We start from the raw sequence: 13,418 nt of genomic DNA on the forward strand, positions 1-13,418 counted from the left end.
TGCAATGCTGACCAGGCTTTTTCTGTTTAGATATCACCTGATTTATTGTTTCATCTTTATGCTGCAATGACATTGAGGGGCACATTTACTTAGCTTGAGTGAAGGAATAGAATAAAAAATACTTCGAATTTCGAAGTATTTTTTTTGGCTACTCCGACCATCGAATTGGCTACTTCAACCTTCGACTACGACTTTGAATCGAACGATTCGAACTAAAAATCGTTCAACTATTCGATCATTCGATAGTCGAAGTACTGTCTCTTTAAAAAAAACTTCGACCCCCTACTTTGCTGTTCATGTTTGCATTTGCATATGGATGATTTTTTGGACAGACATAATATCATAGGCTATTGTGATACTAAGCTCTATAGTTAGTATAGATATGGGTATATATAATTTATTTTGATTTAAAAAAGAGAAAAAGAACCCCTCAATTTCACTAGGGGGATAAATTAGCTAGGAGTAATCTCGAGTATCTAATTGCTTCAAACATATATATAATTTATGTGAAAGTATGGAGGGGTGTGTGTATGGATGCTGGGTTTTCATTAGGAGGGGTTGAACTTGATGGACTTTGTCTTTTTTCAACCCAATTTAACTATGTAACTACTATGTAACTATATATATAACAGTATAATTATAGAGCATATATTCCAGAGGTTCTTGCCATTTCTTTACAGGTGCTCTTTAGGTAAAAACAAAAAAATACTGGATGATGATTTTGTATTCAGTGTCGGACTGGGACACCAGGGGCCCACCCAAAGACCTTAGACTAGGGGCCCACTCTCAGTACTATTATTCTAACTCTCCTCGCTCAACCTCTATTCTTCTAGTCTCTTTTCTTTGTATATTATAATCTATTAATCCATCTATTTATCTTCTTTGTTCTCATAAAAATTGGTAATGACCATGAAATAGGCCAAATGTTTACAAGCAGGAGGGCCCACTGACACCTTGGCCCACTGGGAGTTTTCCTGGTATCCCGGTGGGCCAGTCCGACACTGTTTGTATTGTATTTTCATACATGTTCATCAGCCTCACTGTTTGACCTGAATATGGTTGATGATGAAGTAAGAACATGCCTGGTATTTAGGCCCATAAATGCCTAACTGTGATTTCACTCTTTGAGTCAAACTCCGTAGTGTAACCAGGTCCACTTTCCACTATCCTGTTAATAGCTAGCTAGTTTAATAAGCAAAAGAGTTTCTTCCTCTGTGCCATGCCTCTAATCAAGGCCCTACTTTATGGGTTGCTGGCAGTTACTGCCTAAAGTATGAGCTACACTTATCTAACATGTATTGGATTTATTACCAATTTTTATCAAATTTTTTCATAATTTGGATTACCATACATTAAGTCTACTAAAAATATATGAAAATTAAGGGGGTTATTTACTAAGCTTCGAATTCCCGAAATTCCCCGAAATCTGAAAAATTCATGATTTTTTTGTGTTCTAATAGGCTTAAAAAAATCACGAGTTTTTCGGAATTTATTAAACCCCGAGGGCTAAAAAGCCCGAATATAAAACCACGGCATCTCAAACCTGTTGAGGTTGTATAAAAGTCAATGGGAACAGTCCCATTGATTTTTGGTTGTGTCGGGGTTTCGGACAATTTCACGTTTTCAGAGTTTTTGGGGAAAATTCACGAAGAAATCGTGAAATTCTGAGCTTTTCCCTTAAAGGTAATTTTCGGGAAAATATTATAATAAATAAGTAGGGATGTAGCGAACTGTTCGCCGGCGAACTAGTTCGCGCGAACTTCGACTGTTCGCGTCCGCCGCAAGTTCGCGAACGTCGCGCGACGTTCGCCAATAGGCGTTCGCGTCAAAATCGTTCGACCATTCGATCGCTAAAATCGAACGATTTTCGTTCGAATCGAACGATCGAAGCCATTGGATTGAATGAATCATTCGATCGAATGGCTTCGATCGTTCGATTCGAACGAAAATCGTTCGATCGAACGATTAAAATCCTTCGATCGTTCGAATCGAACGATTTTCGGATGTTCGAAGTTCGCGAACTGTTCGCATTTTTTGCCGGTGTTCGCGAACGGCGTTCGCGAACACATACTCGGCAGTTCACTACATCCCTATAAATAAGCGTGGAAAACCCGAACGGGTTAGATCGGAGTTTGTAGCAGCCGATATTGAGATAAATTCGGACCTTGATAAATAACCCTCTAAATAAACCTAATAAGCTTATTTTGCCCTAATATTGACTCATGCAGCTTAATAACTATCAAGTACAAGGCAATGAAAATTCTCTAGCATTATGTTTTCAAAATGAAATGGACTCTCTGGAAGATGACCTTTCCATAATTCAGAATTACTGGGGTAAGCATCCATATGTACAATAAATTTCTCATCCACACATAACTGTACATAGAACAACAAACTCCAAAACCATTTTTATATTGGGGATCTTTTTTAGTTGTGTCTCTTTAGTTTTCTGCTCTGTGAAATTAGGATGAGTGAAGATGGTAGTTGCAATGCTGACTTAAGAAAATGAATAAACCCATTTTTTCTCTCTGGCCATGACAAGTCTGCAAAGCTTAGAAGCAACTGCCTGCAGTGGATTTCTCTTTCAGCTCCCTGCTACATTTATTGATTCCCTTTTTTTTACATTCTATTGGCAGGCAATTGTCTCAGGACACTACCAATTTTCTCTGTTGAATGCGTACCATTTAAGAGCACAGACAGCAACTATTGTTTTGCCTTTTTTAAATATGTTTTTAGATAGTTGACAATATCCACAATTTATAAAGAATACAATTCTGGAGCGCCATTAGCATTTTAGTAACTGAAATTTTTATATTCTCTTGATAAAGGTCTTCTGTGTAGGACAGAAACATCGACTTACACCATTAAAGTTTTGCGCAATAAATTATATACATAAATTAAGTACCATGTTCTTCATGCTGCTATATAAGTACTGTATATATATAAATAAATAATATATATCATTGAAATTATATTTAATGAAGTTTATGAAGCCTGTAACCTCTAACCTCATGCTTATTAATGAATAATGCACTTACTCTCTGCTTTTTTTAAAGCATGCATCTTTCTTCTTCTTTTATTCTCAGTGATTATTCATATGTTAATAAGTATGCTGCACTTTTATCCTAGTTTGCAGGACATACTGAATAATTAAAAGTTTAATAGCTTGTCTTATATTGCCCATTCTCCCACTGGAATTTAGAACATATTTCCAATAAGATTTTATGTGTACTTTAGAAAAAATATGTGTTAGATTGGTTTTGCTTACGTATTTATTTACTGTGCATAATAAAGTGTATTTGCCACCACTCAGCACAAAATTGATCTAGCCAAGGCTAACATACAATTACAGTTTGTATCTGCTTTGTGTCTCCATCAATTATTATTTGTTATCACAGTTTGATGCTGCAGGCATAAGAGTAAGAAGTACCTCCTTCCTTTAAGTTTGTAAGCCTCTGTAGGAACATGAACAACATTTACACTAGTAGGTTTAGATGCACTAAAAGGGCTTGCTTGGTGCTGAAAATATGGATGTATAATTTATTTTATAAGAAAAACCAGGACCGAAAGTGTTCTTTCGCCACTATGCAGCGAAGTCGCACGATGAAAAGTTGCCACACCCTTAATAATGACTTTAAAGCAGTAAGTCTCTAGGAGAAGATAATAGTGCTGTTTGTCATTTGTATTACATACTTTGATAACAAGACATACATACATTTATTAATTTACTTTTGGGTCACTATTAATATAAATCTACAACCTACATTGTTTAATAGTTTAATTTAATTTTCATTGTCATAACATGGAGACACTATTCATTTAGAAAGGTTACTAAACAAGTCATGGACAGGAGCTGGGAGAGTACAAATCTATGAGGGGGTAGCCTTGAAAGGATATTAAAAGAATTAAAAGGGAAAATATAAGAAGTTTAGAGAATTTGAAAATCAGAATGAGAGAGAAAGAAAAATAGATTTGTTACATGGGTATCATTAAGGGGCAGATTCATTAAGGGTCGAATTTCGAAGTTAAAAATACTTCGAAATTCGACCCTCGAATTGAAATCCTTCGACTTCGAATATCGAAGTCGAAGGATTTAGCGCTAATCCTGCGATCGATCGATCGAAGGATTTTTCGTTCGATCGAACGATTAAATCCTTCGAATCGAACGATTCGAAGGATTTTAATCCAACGATCGAAGGAAAATCCTTCGATCAAAAAATCACAGGCAAGCCTATGGGGACCTTCCCCATAGGCTAACATTGACTTCGGTAGGTTTTACCTGCCGAAGTAGGGGGTCGAAGTTTTTTTTAAAGGGAAAGTACTTCGACTATCGAATGGTCGAATAGTCGAACGATTTTTACTTCGATTCGTTCGATTTCGTTCGAATTCGAACGAATTTAACCAATTCGATGGTCGAAGTACCAAAAAAATACTTCGAAATTCGAATTTTTTTCATTCGAATCCTTCACTCGAGCTTAGTGAATCGGCCCCTAAGAGTTAGTATGTTGTTATTTATGTTGAGGATGAGAAACAGAGAGAAATTGATTGGTGGGGGTAAAAGTGATTTTTAAAATGAGAGAATAAATGTTGTACTAATATTAAAGAGTATCTAAATACTAAACGAATGATGCATGTGATAATACATAATTTTTTTTTTTTTTTGCAATATACATTATTTATTGGTGGTTGCCATATCTATTGAATGGAGCAGGAGCCAATAGGAAATAAGTATGTGTGTATAAAGTGGTGACATAATAAGGTGTTTCAGAACTCAAGGCAGATTTAGGTGTAACATTCTGGACCCAATGTGCTGGATAACATGCAAAAGTCTGGTATGATTGTTGTATATGAGGGTAGACTGTAGTGGTGTATACTTAACAGTTCATGTTAGGGTTATAAGTCAACTCATTCAGTTGCCACTGACCGTGATGATGAGAGTATGATTAAGTCTTCTCAGGCCAGGGGTCTGAGAAAGCAAAAGTAAGTCCAGTAACTGGATGAGGCATGCAAAATTTAGTACCTGGAGCAAAGTCAGTTGCAGACAATGAATGGCCCAGTGGTTGGACAGATGGCACAAAAATAAATTCAACTAAATAAAAAAAGCCAAGGGTCAGTACAGGTAATCCACATGAGAAGGGAACAAAGCCAAACAGATGGTTATCATATGCCCATATATATTGTTCTGTTTCTTCAAGCTGTTTTAACTGAAAGAAGTGAAGAGGAGCTGCAGCAGCTGTGGTTCCTTACATACTTACTTAATAAAACACATTGGCAGATGGAAATTTCAGTTTGGTAAGATCACAAAACAACAATACTCAATTTTTCACAAAACAATACTCATAGGCTTCATTTATGGCAAATTATATTATTATCTTGTAGTTCCCAAATCTTTCATGAATAGTCACGGTGGAATGTAAAAAAAATATAAAGATTCATTAGTGACTGCAAGGAAATGTATGGGTACACTTAGGGGGTTATTTATCAAGGTCCGAATTTATCTCAATATCGGCTGCTACAAACTCCGATCTAACCCGCTTGGGTTTTCCAAGCTTATTTGTTATTACATTTTCCTTGAAAATTACCTTTGCGGTAAAAGCTCAGCATTTCATGATTTTTTTGTGAATTTTCCCCGAAAACTTTCGGAGTTTTCCTCCGAAAGCTCCAAAAACATTGTGAAATTGCCCGAAAACCCCCGACACAACCAAAAATCAATGGGGCATTTCCCATTGACTATTATGCAAAATCAACAGGTTTGAGATGCTGTGGTTTTATATTCTGGCTTTTTAGCCCTCGGGTTTAATAAATTCCGAAAAATTCGTGATTTTTTTTTAAGCCTATTATAACACAAAAAATCACGAATTTTCGGATTTCCGGGAATTTCGGGTATTCGGAGCTTAGTAAATAACCCCCTAAAATTGACACATTTTTCTCAACATAATGATGCTATTGAGCTACTTATCTTGTGACCAGACATATAGTTCAGCTGAGCACCAATCACATGCCCCATCTGCTCTTATGAATAGTTTGCAAGTGCTCCTACTGATGCTGGGGAAGCCAGGAACTACTGCTAACATGGATGTGTTGGTAATTCCTGGGAAGGTCAATTCATGCTGCAGTCTTCTGAGAGGGGGGGGGGGTACCCACCCTAAAAGAGAGAGAGAGATTGGCTGGTGGAGTCCAGCATGATCATATAAGATTTGAATACTTTACATGGGTAATGGGTAATGAAAGGGGGAAGAGTTAGTATGTATCAAAAACATTATAATGAATGTGTCTGAATATGTTGGACCCCAAAGCACAATCATGAACTCAAACATTCAAAAACATATTTGCTCTACAATGTTAGAAAGATCAAATTGTTTGATAACTGTAGCTAAGGTCACTGTGAGCATTATATTCAGTAACCATTTGACAAACCTCTATCTAAATGACTTATTGCCTTGTCTATGCATTTAGATGCTCATGAGAGTGCAAACAAGGACACACATTGCAGTAGTATGATGTACAGTATGTGCCATGGAATGGAGGAATATGAACACAAACAACCTGAAGAATTTCATCTTCAAAGTGCTTTTATTTGCAAATATTTTCTGAAGCTGCATTACCTTTGTACTGTAAATGTACCTAGTAACAATAGATCTCAGCATAGAAAAGAATTGTATATATACTGCACTGTTTATACATTAAACATTCCTTTAATGTTCTCTTATTTTGCAGATTAAAGTAGATGCAAGAAATAACTTGAGACTTCAAAAGTGAACATTACACTGCTACAATGATATTCATTCAAAACAGCCTATGGTATTGCTTAAATTGTTGTTTTTGGGTTCTGTACAGTTTTCCCAAGATGGTAATAGATTATTGAAATTAGATTTTCTGTTGACTTCTTGCAGTGGATAAATTTAGATGGAAAAGAGCTGCAAATTTATTGCAAGCCATCCTATAAAACACCCATCACATCTCCAGGCATTCACTTGTGCCACATACAGGATGCCATATTACTGGTAAACTCCAAGTAGTATTTACCCTTTAAAACTAAAACTGAAAATTCACATATTCCTGTTGCACACTTTGTTGCATATTGTGAAATCATGTGGTATAAGTATATTCCAGCCTCCACTGTATTTCATAAGAGTTTGTCTTTATAAGGAATGGTCTGGCCACCGTAAGTGCTGCCATGTTTTCTATCCTTTAATTTATTCTTCTTTCTTTTCATTCTTTATTTTTGCAGAAGCACCCAATAATCATTAGAATCATACCAGCTCAGTCTGAGTCAGTTGGACACAAGAGACATGGAATGGATTCCATCACAGCAATTAATAAAAACTTCACCAGTAGCTACATAAGATTGCATTATATGAATGTAAAGTGCTGTGGTTAAAAAGTGATTTATATTATGTTTAAATATCTAAACATGTCTGTCTCATGCAAATGTTTGTATATTCAATTTGTCAGCTTTGTATACATTGCAAGCCAGCCAAGTTAGTATGCTCAGAGAAGAGATGATTATGTATTAAACATTCTATCTGAATCCAATTTCTATTAAATTGTGGTATTCCCCTTGATTCAGCTGTATATTGTACCAAATCAATCATAGAGGTGACCTTGTCTATGTCTGGTGGAAAACATGCAAATGATTTTAAACAAGGAGAAAACTCAAAAGGGAACATTAAAGTGAGTACAGTCTTTTTTTTTATTACTCATATCAAAGAAAGATTTTGCATTAGAGGAAACAACCTTTTATGAATTAATGTATATCTGAAATAGTTATAAAAATCTGTTTCAGATAAACAAAAATGGTCTATATTGCTGAATTTTACTGAAAACAAAAACCTCAGGGCTGAGAAGCTTCACATAGTTGTTCCCATTGTCTATGATACTTCAATGAACTCCAACTGCTTGTTCTAATATTTTCTGATTAACGCTAATACTTGCTAAGGATTTATTCACACTTAAGATTTTATAGATCAAATACACATAAATATAAACATAAATGAGTGAAACAGACCATCATTTTTTTTGGGTAGGTGCTGGGTTTAATTAAAGGCAAAATATATCCCCTTTTTTACATTCAGTTGGACTCATTTAGAAAAGAAGCTTAACACTACCTGAATGTCCATAATTATAAATGTAAATATTTTACATAGACAAATCTCATTCCACAGATTAAATTGAACCCCCCCCCCCACATAGGCTTACAATATAATGCAAATCCAGTTTGTTTTATTATTATAAAAGTCCCACTGCTTTCCATAGTGGGTGGTTCACAGATAGCCTATAATGCAGAGGGACTTCAAGTCTCAAAATCCATCACTGGGAGCCTAAGAGGGGATACAAAATGATTTCCTTGCCTTTCTATAACAATAAAACAGTACCTTCTACTTAATAGTCAACTGTTTTTTTCAGTAGACTTAAGATATGATGATCCAAATAATGGAAAAAATCCTTTTTCCAGAAAGCAACAGGTCCTAGGAATTCTGATTCCCATACTTGTATTTTACACTACGTACACTATCATTGGCTCATGACCTACATACAATAACTTTAAGGGGAGGATTTATTAAAGATTGAGTTTGTGTTTTTCACGAAAATTTGAGTTTTTAAATTTCAGAAAAACCCCGACCCTGGAAATAGCTGGACTCTATCTAAAACATGTTGAGGTCATGTAGACGTCAATGGCAGATGTCCCTTGAATCATTTGAAGATGTTAATAGCCTTCATGATGTTTGAGTTTTTTCAGAGGGTTTTGCCTGAAAAAAGCAATCCCAGTGATTCAAGTTTTTTTTTCCAGAAAATGCGACTAATTCGAGTTTTTTGGGTTGTTAACCCCGAACTTCTTGAATCAAGTTATTTCCATTCAAGTTTTTTCTTAAATTAGAAATCATTCAAGTTGTGAGTTAATTCGAGGGAAAAAAATTCAACCTTTGATAAATAACCCCCTAAGCTTTTTAATTCTCCCTAATTTCCTACCTATATTTGATCTCTATTCCTATGATACTTCATTTCGCCAAATTACTACTAGACTTTCAAAGTAAATATTAGACTTTGTAAGCTAACAAAAGATACCTTCTAATCTTTTATCTAAAAGAAAAACAGAAGCGTAATTAGATATACAGGTAGGGAATAGAAGCAACCAGATCTCTATCAGTATTTAAAGCCTGTGGGGACAGCATATCTAATCTATAAATCCTAAAGGTTTCCCACTTTTTGTCCCCCCTCCCTCTTTATCATTTTCGCAAACAAAGTTCTCCATGCTTTTTCCTTATATCCTCTGATGTTTTTTCATCTTATGTCCTGATGTCCTAGTTTACTGTATGTTTATGTAATGTTCTATATATTAGTTTCAAGCAGTGAAAATATAATGTGATTCAAAATTCCACATACAGACAACCTACATCTAGAACTTTCTTAATCCTGAATATCAAATACAAAATATACTTTTAAAATAACATCGGAGTATTACACTGTGCCCATCCATAATTAAACATAATGCAGTGACCTTCAAAATATCTCTAAACAAACACACAGTAACTGCTATAGCAAATCTCCACAATTACATTTGTGCAGCATAAATATAGGGTTGTCAACCTGTCCGAAGAAGCTACAGCCAGAGAATACTCTGCAACTAGAAACATTTTTTTTTTCACAGAGTACATCATGTCTTCACTACCTCCTTCCCACCTAAGGTTTCTCTTCTGCCATTGCAGATGAAACCCGTTAACATTACACACATGTTGTACATACACAAACATACACTTTGTCTGTCCAGGAAGACACCCAAGCCCCATTTAAAGGGGTGGTTCACTTTTAAAGTAACTTTTAGTATGTTATAGAACGACTTTTCAATTGGTTTTCATTATTTATTTTTTAGAGTTTTTTAGTTATTTGTCTTTTTCTTCTGATTCTTTGCAGCTTTCAAATGGGCGTTGCTGTCCCCTTCTAAAAAAACAAATTCTCTGTAAGGCTACAAATGTATTGTTATTGGTACTTTTATTGCCGATCCTTCTATTCAGACTCTCTCCTGTTCATATTCCAGTCTCTTATTCAAATCAATGCATGGTTGCTAGGGTAATTTGGGCCCTAGTTACCAGATTGCTTAAAATGCAAATTGTAGAGCTGCTGAATAAAAAGCTAAATAACTCAAAAACCTTCACTAATAAAAAATTAAAACAAATTGCAAAATTATCTCAGAATATCACTATCTACATCATACTAAAAGTTATCTCAAAGGTGAACAACCCCTTTAAAGGAGTGAATCTGCCATTACAATATCTCCCTTCAAGACATTCTACCTTCTCACTAAATTCACAGCAGATCCCACGTGTAATACCACATTCCAGGCATTGACAGTGGGGCTGTTGGGAGCCATCTATCATATATAACTGCATACATACTCTAATTTTGTGATGCCAGCTCATCTGAAAGACTGTTGACAGACTGTATTTTTGTTTCCCCAATACCACCTCTTACCCAATCTCCTGCCTTTAGATAAATCTTCCACTACTATGATCTACCTGATTTAATTGACTGAGCCAAAAAGTATATGAGGTGATGTTCTTGCTAAATTTGGATAGGGAACTTTTAAAATATATTCATATAACCTGAACAAAGCATGTCTTTCTAGTCCAGTTTATATAATCTACACTTTTGCTTGTCCAGCCCGACTCTAGTTCGTTCCTTGACATTTGACCTGTGGCCTGGGGGGGGCAGAATTTTGGTTGTTCTATAGTGTGTTATCACTGGATGGCATGTCGTTCTGAGTTACAGTATGTTAATATTTTCTTGTTTTCAATAAAATAAACATAAAAACCCATTCCTTGACCAAATCCACTTCAGCCCTGTGCAAGAATGTATTAAGACTACTATATCTTGCTTGAAATCAGTGCCAGTCAACCAGGTCTGGACTGGGATTCAAAATAGGCCCTGGCATTCCAAGTACACAGATGCCCAAACAGCCCCCCACCAGCCCACCAAGAGTGACTTTCTATGGCATCTTACAGCAGCCCCTCTGGCATTTGCCAGAACCCCCTGATTGCCAGTCCGGGCCTGCAGTCAACCAGTCGGGTGGCCACTGACTGACCTTATTTCTTTATATCAAACATATTCAGTATTAGTCACTGCATCAGTCGTTCATATCACCATGAAACTATTCTCTACTGAGCATGACCTGAGTGTGATGGATAATACATGGAGTACACAGGATGCTAGCTTCATGCATTTCATATGGGAAATGCAGATGCAAATTGATTTTAAGTCTCTTCAGTGACCCTTCTGTTGCAGAAGCTACTAGTCACTCCTTATACCGTAGGTTTATCATTTGGAAATAATGAGGTGGTACCAGCTGATTAGCATTAATAAAATCAGCTTTTTTAGTTATTAGACTATGAAATAATATGAGAGAGTTATGTTACAACAAGAAAAAAAAGTATGTATGAAAATAGTAAAAACACAGTTTTCACTGGATTTTAGTAAATAGCCCCAGTTCACTGCATTATTCACTTATCGATCAAAGGCAAGATGCAATTAATATTTAAAGAATAGTGTTTTTTTGCAGAGATGTTCCTTTTGCATTTATGGGCAGTATGAGCTAAAGCAACTACACTTCTCCAGGACCATCTTTTCATCAACAGGGATGTCAATAATTACTTTGAATTAAAAAAATTGGGCTCCTTTGTGCAATGGCCCCTCTTCTGGTGTGTTATTTAATGTTATTACATATTATTTAATTAAAAAAAAAACTGAAGGAACCACCCTCACATCTGGGAGAAGCTCACATAACATCTTCCCCCTGTCTATCTAAGCAATCTGATTCCAAAGGGTACAAATGCAACAAAGCATTTACCTGCTGTTCTCCAATTTGCTATGCTTTAATCTGCTATGCATTGTGTCTGCATTTCCAGCCAAACAGATAACAGCCTTTCATAATATTGGAGGGCAACTCATAACGGCAATTAATGGAGGGCACTCCCTTTATACAAATTTAGCAAATGGAGCAAGAGTCAAGGCTCTTACCCAAATAGAGCAGCTTGGGCAACTCATGACAAACCAGTGGATCTTAACCTTAATAACCAATCCTTTTTTTCCCTGACCATTTGACCATGTCAGATTATGTCATTCAATAGTATCGCAAAATTCCTCAGCAATGCATTGTTGCAAAGGAGAATCCATATATACGTAGAGGTTTTCAGTAGTGCTGAGCTTTGTTTTGCGGTCTATTTGCCTGCCAACCTGATTGATTTAACAGTCAATGCTTTGCACAGACCCATCGATCTATCTGATTTATGGAATTGCTGCATTCCATAATGCTAAAACTACTCAGCAGCACAAATATTTTTGAATTATTCTATTTTATATTATGTAAAGAAAATTTCCCAGGGAATGTATGCATGGGGTAGCCGAAGGTCTCTGCACTCTGAAACCAACAGAGACCTGCAGCAATCTTATATTGAAGGAAAGCAGTGTGCAAAAATGATAAAAAGGGTGCATTGCACACACTACCTTTCGTATGGTATGTTACCCTTAATATGTTCTTTGATAAACAACATTCACCTCCACAAATAAAATTCTTGTGCAATCTATTTATCATAAATCAATTTAAGGCAATTTTACAATAGGAGACATTTCTACATTGATGCATCTCCTTCTATGGTTAACATAATACTGTATTTATATATATATATATATATATATATATATATATATATATATATATATATATATATATATATATATATATATATATATATATATATATATATATATATATATATATATATATAGCAAAGTAGAACTCATGAATGAATTTAGATGATTTTTTACATGACCTTCATTTTTAAAAAGGAGAAAAGATATTTCAATAATGTAAGGCTAAACTAAATACCGGTAAGTGCTCTTTTCAGTCAGTTTTTACTTAGATTCTATGTCATTGTATAGTGATTTTACTAAAGGATTAAGCAGCATTAGTAGTAGGAGTATTAAATGAATATTATGTAGCAGGTTTATAGGTTCTGTTAACCTGCATTCAGGTGTGAAAGAAAATAATACTATTTTTCACACTATTATTCCTTACAGCTCTTAGAAAAAAGTGTTCTTTATTGTTAAAAAATAGCTTTGCCGTGAAAATAAATTTTTAGGGTTAACTTTTTGGAATATTTTACAAACAGAATGTTTGCTCCTATTACTTTTCCTGTACATATATCTGTAACAAACAAGGGAAAGTTGTGCTCACCACTATTTTTTAAAATCATTAGGCGGAGGTGCAATGAGGGTGTGACCACAAAATACATATAGTCAAATACAAGATTCCTCTGCACTCAACCCATTATCAATATATTTAAGACAGAGACATTTTGTGCATACTGCTACTGAAAAATGCCTTACCCTTTAAACAACACAGGGATTGTTTGTCCATATATTGC

This window comes from Xenopus laevis, chromosome 5L (assembly GCF_017654675.1).
Source record: "Xenopus laevis strain J_2021 chromosome 5L, Xenopus_laevis_v10.1, whole genome shotgun sequence".
NCBI classification, from domain to species: Eukaryota; Metazoa; Chordata; class Amphibia; order Anura; family Pipidae; genus Xenopus; species Xenopus laevis.